Source organism: Microchirus variegatus (assembly GCF_963457635.1).
Source record: "Microchirus variegatus genome assembly, chromosome: 22".
Classification (NCBI taxonomy): domain Eukaryota; kingdom Metazoa; phylum Chordata; class Actinopteri; order Pleuronectiformes; family Soleidae; genus Microchirus; species Microchirus variegatus.
This window is the reverse complement of record NC_139823.1, coordinates 15718093-15726817: the sequence shown is the minus strand read 5'-3', so window position 1 is coordinate 15726817 and position 8725 is coordinate 15718093.

Below are 8725 nucleotides of genomic sequence, written 5' to 3'. Positions count from 1 at the left end.
ACATAGTATAGTATGAGTTACTGCATAGTATAGTGTGACGTTTTTGTCAAGTTTTGGACCAAAAAAACGTTTTTCAAAAAATTTGTCAGAATCAAAAACGACATAGTATAGTATGTCGTTTTTGTCCAATTTTGGACCACATTTTTTTTCTCCAAAAATGGTCACATTTTAGAGACATAGTATAGTATACCGTACTGCATAGTATAGTGTGACGTTTTTGTCAAGTTTTGGACCAAAAAAACGTTTTTCAAAAAAAATGTCAGAATCAAAAACGACATAGTATAGTATGTCGTTTTTGTCCAATTTTGGACCAAATTTTTTTTCTCCAAAAATGGTCACATTTTAGAGACATAGTATAGTATGAGTTACTGCATAGTTTAGTGTGACGTTTTTGTCAAGTTTTGGACCAAAAAAAGTTTTTCAAAAAAATTGTCAGAATCAAAAACAACATAGTATAGTATGTCGTTTTTGTCCAATTTTGGACCAAATTTTTTTTCTCCAAAAATGGTCACATTTTAGAGACATAGTATAGTATACCGTACTGCATAGTATAGTGTGACGTTTTTGTCAAGTTTTGGACCAAAAAAACGTTTTTCAAAAAAATTGTCAGAATCAAAAACGACATAGTATAGTATGTCGTTTTTGTCCAATTTTGGACCAAATTTTTTTTCTCCAAAAATGGTCACATTTTAAAGACATAGTATAGTATGAGGTACTGCATAGTATAGTGTGACGTTTTTGTCAAGTTTTGGACCAAAAAAGCGTTTTTCAAAAAAATTGTCAGAATCAAAAAAGACAGTATAGTATGTCGTTTTTGTCCAATTTTGGACCATATTTTTTTTCTCCAAAAATGGTCACATTTTAGAGACATAGTATAGTATAACGTACTGCATAGTATAGTGTGACGTTTTTGTCAAGTTTTGGACCAAAAAAAGTTTTTCAAAAAAATTGTCAGAATCAAAAACGACATAGTATAGTATGTCGTTTTTGTCCAATTTTGGACCAAATTTTTTTTCTCCAAAAATGGTCACATTTTAGAGACATAGTATAGTATGAGGTACTGCATAGTATAGTGTGACGTTTTTGTCAAGTTTTGGACCAAAAAAACGTTTTTCAAAAAAATTGTCAGAATCAAAAACGACATAGTATAGTATGTCGTTTTTGTCCAATTTTGGACCACATTTTTTTTCTCCAAAAATGGTCACATTTTAGAGACATAGTATAGTATGAGGTACTGCATAGTATAGTGTGACGTTTTTGTCAAGTTTTGGACCAAAAAAACGTTTTTCAAAAAAATTGTCAGAATCAAAAACGACATAGTATAGTATGTCGTTTTTGTCCAATTTTGGACCAAATTTTTTTTCTCCAAAAATGGTCACATTTTAGAGACATAGTATAGTATGAGTTACTGCATAGTATAGTGTGACGTTTTTGTCAAGTTTTGGACCAAAAAAACGTTTTTCAAAAAAATTGTCAGAATCAAAAACGACATAGTATAGTATGTCGTTTTTGTCCAATTTTGGACCAAATTTTTTTTCTCCTAAAATGGTCACATTTTAGAGACATAGTATAGTATGAGGTACTGCATAGTATAGTGTGACGTTTTTGTCAAGTTTTGGACCAAAAAAACGTTTTTCAAAAAAATTGTCAGAATCAAAAACGACATAGTATAGTATGTCGTTTTTGTCCAATTTTGGACCACATTTTTTTTCTCCAAAAATGGTCACATTTTAGAGACATAGTATAGTATGAGGTACTGCATAGTATAGTGTGACGTTTTTGTCAAGTTTTGGACCAAAAAAACGTTTTTCAAAAAAATTGTCAGAATCAAAAACGACATAGTATAGTATGTCGTTTTTGTCCAATTTTGGACCACATTTTTTTTCTCCAAAAATGGTCACATTTTAGAGACATAGTATAGTATGAGGTACTGCATAGTATAGTGTGACGTTTTTGTCAAGTTTTGGACCAAAAAAACGTTTTTCAAAAAAATTGTCAGAATCAAAAACGACATAGTATAGTATGTCGTTTTTGTCCAATTTTGGACCAAATTTTTTTTCTCCTAAAATGGTCACATTTTAGAGACATAGTATAGTATGAGGTACTGCATAGTATAGTGTGACGTTTTTGTCAAGTTTTGGACCAAAAAAAGTTTTTCAAAAAAATTGTCAGAATCAAAAACGACATAGTATAGTATGTCTTTTTTGTCCAATTTTGGACCAAATTTTTTTTCTCCAAAAATGGTCACATTTTAGAGACATAGTATAGTATGAGGTACTGCATAGTATAGTGTGACGTTTTTGTCAAGTTTTGGACCAAAAAAACGTTTTTCAAAAAAATGGTCAGAATCAAAAACGACATAGTATAGTATGTCGTTTTTGTCCAATTTTGGACCAAATTTTTTTTCTCCAAAAATGGTCACATTTTAGAGACATGGTATAGTATGACGTACTGCATAGTATAGTGTGACGTTTTTGTCAAGTTTTGGACCAAAAAAACGTTTTTCAAAAAAATTGTCAGAATCAAAAACGACATAGTATAGTATGTCGTTTTTGTCCAATTTTGGACCAAATTTTTTTTCTCCAAAAATGGTCACATTTTAGAGACATAGTATAGTATGAGGTACTGCATAGTATAGTGTGACGTTTTTGTCAAGTTTTGGACCAAAAAAAGTTTTTCAAAAAAATTGTCAAAATCAAAAACGACATAGTATAGTATGTCTTTTTTGTCCAATTTTGGACCACATTTTTTTTCTCCAAAAATGGTCACATTTTAGAGACATAGTATAGTATACCGTACTGCATAGTATAGTGTGACGTTTTTGTCAAGTTTTGGACCAAAAAAACGTTTTTCAAAAAAATTGTCAGAATCAAAAACGACATAGTATAGTATGTCGTTTTTGTCCAATTTTGGACCAAAGTTTTTTTTCTCCAAAAATGGTCACATTTTAGAGACATAGTATAGTATGAGTTACTGCATAGTATAGTGTGACGTTTTTGTCAAGTTTTGGACCAAAAAAACGTTTTTCAAAAAAATTGTCAGAATCAAAAACGACATAGTATAGTATGTCATTTTTGTCCAATTTTGGACCAAATTTTTTTTCTCCAAAAATGGTCACATTTTAGAGACATAGTATAGTATGAGGTACTGCATAGTATAGTATGTCGTTTTTGTCCAATTTTGGACCAAAAAAACGTTTTTCCAAAAATTTGTCAGAATCAAAAACGACATAGTATAGTATGTCGTTTTTGTCCAATTATGGACCACATTTTTTTTCTCCAAAAATGGTCACATTTTAGAGACATAGTATAGTATACCGTACTGCATAGTATAGTGTGACGTTTTTGTCAAGTTTTGGACCAAAAAAAGTTTTTCAAAAAAATTGTCAGAATCAAAAACGACATAGTATAGTATGTCGTTTTTGTCCAATTTTGGACCAAATTTTTTTTCTCCAAAAATGGTCACATTTTAGAGACATAGTATAGTATGAGGTACTGCATAGTATAGTGTGACGTTTTTGTCAAGTTTTGGACCAAAAAAACGTTTTTCAAAAAAATTGTCAGAATCAAAAACGACATAGTATAGTATGTCGTTTTTGTCCAATTTTGGACCAAATTTTTTTTCTCCAAAAATGGTCACATTTTAGAGACATAGTATAGTATGAGTTACTGCATAGTATAGTGTGACGTTTTTGTCAAGTTTTGGACCAAAAAAACGTTTTTCAAAAAAATTGTCAGAATCAAAAACGACATAGTATAGTATGTCGTTTTTGTCCAATTTTGGACCAAATTTTTTTTCTCCTAAAATGGTCACATTTTAGAGACATAGTATAGTATGAGGTACTGCATAGTATAGTGTGACGTTTTTGTCAAGTTTTGGACCAAAAAAAGTTTTTCAAAAAAATTGTCAGAATCAAAAACGACATAGTATAGTATGTCTTTTTTGTCCAATTTTGGACCACATTTTTTTTCTCCAAAAATGGTCACATTTTAGAGACATAGTATAGTATACCGTACTGCATAGTATAGTGTGACGTTTTTGTCAAGTTTTGGACCAAAAAAACGTTTTTCAAAAAAATTGTCAGAATCAAAAACGACATAGTATAGTATGTCGTTTTTGTCCAATTTTGGACCAAATTTTTTTTCTCCAAAAATGGTCACATTTTAGAGACATAGTATAGTATGAGGTACAGCATAGTATAGTGTGACGTTTTTGTCAAGTTTTGGACCAAAAAAACGTTTTTCAAAAAAATGGTCAGAATCAAAAACGACATAGTATAGTATGTCGTTTTTGTCCAATTTTGGACCAAATTTTTTTTCTCCAAAAATGGTCACATTTTAGAGACATGGTATAGTATGACGTACTGCATAGTATAGTGTGACGTTTTTGTCAAGTTTTGGACCAAAAAAACGTTTTTCAAAAAAATTGTCAGAATCAAAAACGACATAGTATAGTATGTCGTTTTTGTCCAATTTTGGACCAAATTTTTTTTCTCCAAAAATGGTCACATTTTAGAGACATAGTATAGTATGAGGTACTGCATAGTATAGTGTGACGTTTTTGTCAAGTTTTGGACCAAAAAAACGTTTTTCAAAAAATTGTCAGAATCAAAAACGACATAGTATAGTATGTCGTTTTTGTCCAATTTTGGACCAAAGTTTTTTTTCTCCAAAAATGGTCACATTTTAGAGACATAGTATAGTATGAGTTACTGCATAGTATAGTGTGACGTTTTTGTCAAGTTTTGGACCAAAAAAACGTTTTTCAAAAAAATTGTCAGAATCAAAAACGACATAGTATAGTATGTCATTTTTGTCCAATTTTGGACCAAATTTTTTTTCTCCAAAAATGGTCACATTTTAGAGACATAGTATAGTATGAGGTACTGCATAGTATAGTATGTCGTTTTTGTCCAATTTTGGACCAAAAAAACGTTTTTCCAAAAATTTGTCAGAATCAAAAACGACATAGTATAGTATGTCGTTTTTGTCCAATTATGGACCACATTTTTTTTCTCCAAAAATGGTCACATTTAAGAGACATAGTATAGTATACCGTACTGCATAGTATAGTGTGACGTTTTTGTCAAGTTTTGGACCAAAAAAGCGTTTTTCAAAAAAATTGTCAGAATCAAAAAAGACATAGTATAGTATGTCGTTTTTGTCCAATTTTGGACCATATTTTTTTTCTCCAAAAATGGTCACATTTTAGAGACATAGTATAGTATAACGTACTGCATAGTATAGTGTGACGTTTTTGTCAAGTTTTGGACCAAAAAAAGTTTTTCAAAAAAATTGTCAGAATCAAAAACGACATAGTATAGTATGTCGTTTTTGTCCAATTTTGGACCAAATTTTTTTTCTCCAAAAATGGTCACATTTTAGAGACATAGTATAGTATGAGTTACTGCATAGTATAGTGTGACGTTTTTGTCAAGTTTTGGACCAAAAGAACGTTTTTCAAAAAAATTGTCAGAATCAAAAACGACATAGTATAGTATGTCGTTTTTGTCCAATTTTGGACCAAATTTTTTTTCTCCAAAAATGGTCACATTTTAGAGACATAGTATAGTATGAGGTACTGCATAGTATAGTATGACGTTTTTGTCAAGTTTTGGACCAAAAAAACGTTTTTCAAAAAAATTGTCAGAATCAAAAACGACATAGTATAGTATGTCGTTTTTGTCCAATTTTGGACCAAATTTTTTTTCTCCAAAAATGGTCACATTTTAGAGACATAGTATAGTATGAGTTACTGCATAGTATAGTGTGACGTTTTTGTCAAGTTTTGGACCAAAAAAACGTTTTTCAAAAAAATTGTCAGAATCAAAAACGACATAGTATAGTATGTCGTTTTTGTCCAATTTTGGACCAAATTTTTTTTCTCCAAAAATGGTCACATTTTAGAGACATAGTATAGTATGAGGTACTGCATAGTATAGTGTGACGTTTTTGTCAAGTTTTGGACCAAAAAAAGTTTTTCAAAAAAATGGTCAGAATCAAAAACGACATAGTATAGTATGTCATTTTTGTCCAATTTTGGACCAAATTTTTTTTCTCCAAAAATGGTCACATTTTAGAGACATAGTATAGTATGAGGTACTGCATAGTATAGTATGTCGTTTTTGTCCAATTTTGGACCAAAAAAACGTTTTTCCAAAAATTTGTCAGAATCAAAAACGACATAGTATAGTATGTCGTTTTTGTCCAATTTTGGACCAAATTTTTTTTCTCCAAAAATGGTCACATTTTAGAGACATAGTATAGTATGAGGTACTGCATAGTATAGTGTGACGTTTTTGTCAAGTTTTGGACCAAAAAAACGTTTTTCAAAAAAATTGTCAGAATCAAAAACGACATAGTATAGTATGTCGTTTTTGTCCAATTTTGGACCAAATTTTTTTTCTCCAAAAATGGTCACATTTTAGAGACATAGTATAGTATGAGTTACTGCATAGTATAGTGTGACGTTTTTGTCAAGTTTTGGACCAAAAAAACGTTTTTCAAAAAAATTGTCTGAATCAAAAACGACATAGTATAGTATGTCGTTTTTGTCCAATTTTGGACCAAATTTTTTTTCTCCTAAAATGGTCACATTTTAGAGACATAGTATAGTATGAGTTACTGCATAGTATAGTGTGACGTTTTTGTCAAGTTTTGGACCAAAAAAACGTTTTTCAAAAAAATTGTCAGAATCAAAAACGACATAGTATAGTATGTCGTTTTTGTCCAATTTTGGACCAAATTTTTTTTCTCCAAAAATGGTCACATTTTAGAGACATAGTATAGTATGAGGTACTGCATAGTATAGTGTGACGTTTTTGTCAAGTTTTGGACCAAAAAAACGTTTTTCAAAAAAATTGTCAGAATCAAAAACGACATAGTATAGTATGTCTTTTTGTCCAATTTTGGACCAAATTTTTTTTCTCCAAAAATGGTCACATTTTAGAGACATAGTATAGTATGAGTTACTGCATAGTATAGTGTGACGTTTTTGTCAAGTTTTGGACCAAAAAAACGTTTTTCAAAAAAATTGTCAGAATCAAAAACGACATAGTATAGTATGTCGTTTTTGTCCAATTTTGGACCAAATTTTTTTTCTCCAAAAATGGTCACATTTTAGAGACATAGTATAGTATGAGGTACTGCATAGTATAGTGTGACGTTTTTGTCAAGTTTTGGACCAAAAAAACGTTTTTCAAAAAAATTGTCAGAATCAAAAACGACATAGTATAGTATGTCATTTTTGTCCAATTTTGGACCACATTTTTTTTCTCCAAAAATGGTCACATTTTAAGAGACATAGTATAGTATACCGTACTGCATAGTATAGTGTGACGTTTTTGTCAAGTTTTGGACCAAAAAAACGTTTTTCAAAAAAATTGTCAGAATCAAAAACGACAGTATAGTATGTCATTTTTGTCCAATTTTGGACCACATTTTTTTTCTCCAAAAATGGTCACATTTTAGAGACATAGTATAGTATACCGTACTGCATAGTATAGTGTGACGTTTTTGTCAAGTTTTGGACCAAAAAACGTTTTTCAAAAAAATTGTCAGAATCAAAAACGACATAGTATAGTATGTCGTTTTTGTCCAATTTTGGACCAAATTTTTTTTCTCCAAAAATGGTCACATTTTAGAGACATAGTATAGTATGAGGTACTGCATAGTATAGTGTGACGTTTTTGTCAAGTTTTGGACCAAAAAAAGTTTTTCAAAAAAATTGTCAGAATCAAAAACGACATAGTATAGTATGTCGTTTTTGTCCAATTTTGGACCAAATTTTTTTTCTCCAAAAATGGTCACATTTTAGAGACATAGTATAGTATGAGTTACTGCATAGTATAGTGTGACGTTTTTGTCAAGTTTTGGACCAAAAAAACGTTTTTCAAAAAAATTGTCAGAATCAAAAACGACATAGTATAGTATGTCGTTTTTGTCCAATTTTGGACCAAATTTTTTTTCTCCAAAAATGGTCACATTTTAGAGACATAGTATAGTATGAGGTACTGCATAGTATAGTGTGACGTTTTTGTCAAGTTTTGGACCAAAAAAACGTTTTTCAAAAAAATTGTCAGAATCAAAAACGACATAGTATAGTATGTCGTTTTTGTCCAATTTTGGACCAAATTTTTTTTCTCCTAAAATGGTCACATTTTAGAGACATAGTATAGTATGAGGTACTGCATAGTATAGTGTGACGTTTTTGTCAAGTTTTGGACCAAAAAAAGTTTTTCAAAAAAATTGTCAGAATCAAAAACGACATAGTATAGTATGTCATTTTTGTCCAATTTTGGACCACATTTTTTTTCTCCAAAAATGGTCACATTTTAGAGACATAGTATAGTATACCGTACTGCATAGTATAGTGTGACGTTTTTGTCAAGTTTTGGACCAAAAAAACGTTTTTCAAAAAAATTGTCAGAATCAATTTGGACCAAATTTTTTTTCTCCAAAAATGGTCACATTTTAGAGACATAGTATAGTATAACGTACTACATAGTATAGTATGACGTTTTTGGCAAGTTTTGGACCAAAAAAACGTTTTTAAAAAATATGGTCAGATTTTGGACGACATAGTATAGTATGTCGTTTTTGTCAAATTTTGGACCCATTTCTTTTTCAAAAATGGTCACATTATGGACGACATAGTATAGTAGGACGTACTACATAGTATAGTATGACGTTTTTGGCAAGTTTTGGACCATAAAAACGTTTTTCAA